The sequence below is a fragment of the Mugil cephalus genome, chromosome 3, assembly GCF_022458985.1.
Source record: "Mugil cephalus isolate CIBA_MC_2020 chromosome 3, CIBA_Mcephalus_1.1, whole genome shotgun sequence".
NCBI classification, from domain to species: Eukaryota; Metazoa; Chordata; class Actinopteri; order Mugiliformes; family Mugilidae; genus Mugil; species Mugil cephalus.
The window spans coordinates 25,107,501-25,109,037 of record NC_061772.1 but is presented as its reverse complement, the minus strand read 5'-3'; positions in this window follow the sequence as shown (position 1 = coordinate 25,109,037).

Genomic DNA, 1,537 nt, shown 5'->3' with positions numbered 1-1,537 from the left:
AAACAAGCCCATGTCATGGCTAACAGTTGTTCCGTTGCAAGAGCCGGTTGGCATAATTTATGAATACATGAGGTATCATATTATCTACAGAGAAGCAACGCATAGAGAGACACTGAGTTAATGACACACTATACAGTAGTAGCACATAAACTCGTAGGGTGTGAGAGAAAAGAAGTCCATTATGCGAGGCTCCACAGTGGCCGAGACCTCTGCTGTAACAGTTTATAGATTTATAATGTTCGCGAGTTCATCCGCACACCGAAAGTGCTTTACATTGTTACTTCAGAGCTTTGTTTTGCGATTTAAAAGTTGGCCCAAGCTACAGTAAAATTCCAAATACTTGGTCTGACGCAAGGATGCAACAAGGTAGAGTGATGCAACAAAAAGCAACCCGTGTGTAGATCCTTTCTCTTGCGCCCCGGCTGAAAGCGTGATTCGCTCCCCTACATGCAGCACGGGAGAAAGTTCTTCAGTGTAAAACCATCTATGAAGCGTGTATGTCCCTGCTGGTAAAAAACATGCGAGTTGCAACTCGGTATTAGCGACTGCTCTTGCAGGATGAGGTCTTTGTGCGCTGCTGCAGACTTGGTGTCGGTACATTATCCTGTGTAACTTAATTCTTGAGGTCAACAGAGTTACCAAACCCAATGGTAGCCTTTATAAAGCGTTCACAATAAAAAAATAATGTGCGGTGCTTAGCAAAAAGGCAACGTGTACCTCATTTCTCCTGTCTCTTAGCTCATTGAATTAGCTCGACTTGTTTATTTCAATCATCAGTCTCAATTTGTCAAACTGCAATAAATAAATAAACAAACAAACAAACAAATAAATAAAATCCTCAAGTGCGGGTTAATTCACACACAACCAGGGAGATTTGTACAAGCATGGCGCCTTTGTGAAACGCTGGAGGCAGACTTGACATGCGCATTAGGAACTCTGAAATTATGTTTTATTTCCAAGGCTAAACTTGAACGTTGAATGTCACAATTGAAACGAAACCTTCAGCTCTCTGAAATCCAAATGTGACCCCTCTTTGAGTTCAGCCTCTTGAAATCGTGTTATCCTCAAAGACCTCTTATTTCTCGCATCCCTGGAAGAGTACGCGCGTGACTGCCAGCAATGTGTTAACGCTCCTCATCTATCCAAACACAAGCCTCGTGGCACTGTGCCTCGCTAATCCCCTTAGACAACAAGAGATCTAGCTTCCAAATCAATCAAAGAATTGCAACAGGGAAGTCCAAATAATATGAATTTCATATTTAGCTGTGTTTAGAACACAGTCTATGTTTGCCCTTTTTTAGAGTAAATTTCATAAATAAGCTGACCTGTTTTTAATCAGATACATAATTTGCACCTTTTTTTGTAAACTGTTGTGTTGTGCCTACAAAACTTGTCATTTCATTTCGGCAGATTTTTTCCTTTTTTTTTCTTTTTACAATCCCTCGCCATATCAACGTTTCAAATTGTTCGCAGTGACCGCAATAAAGCTCAGGTTCAACACTGTGAGTCCTGTGTGGGAAGATTATTAATCATTTGA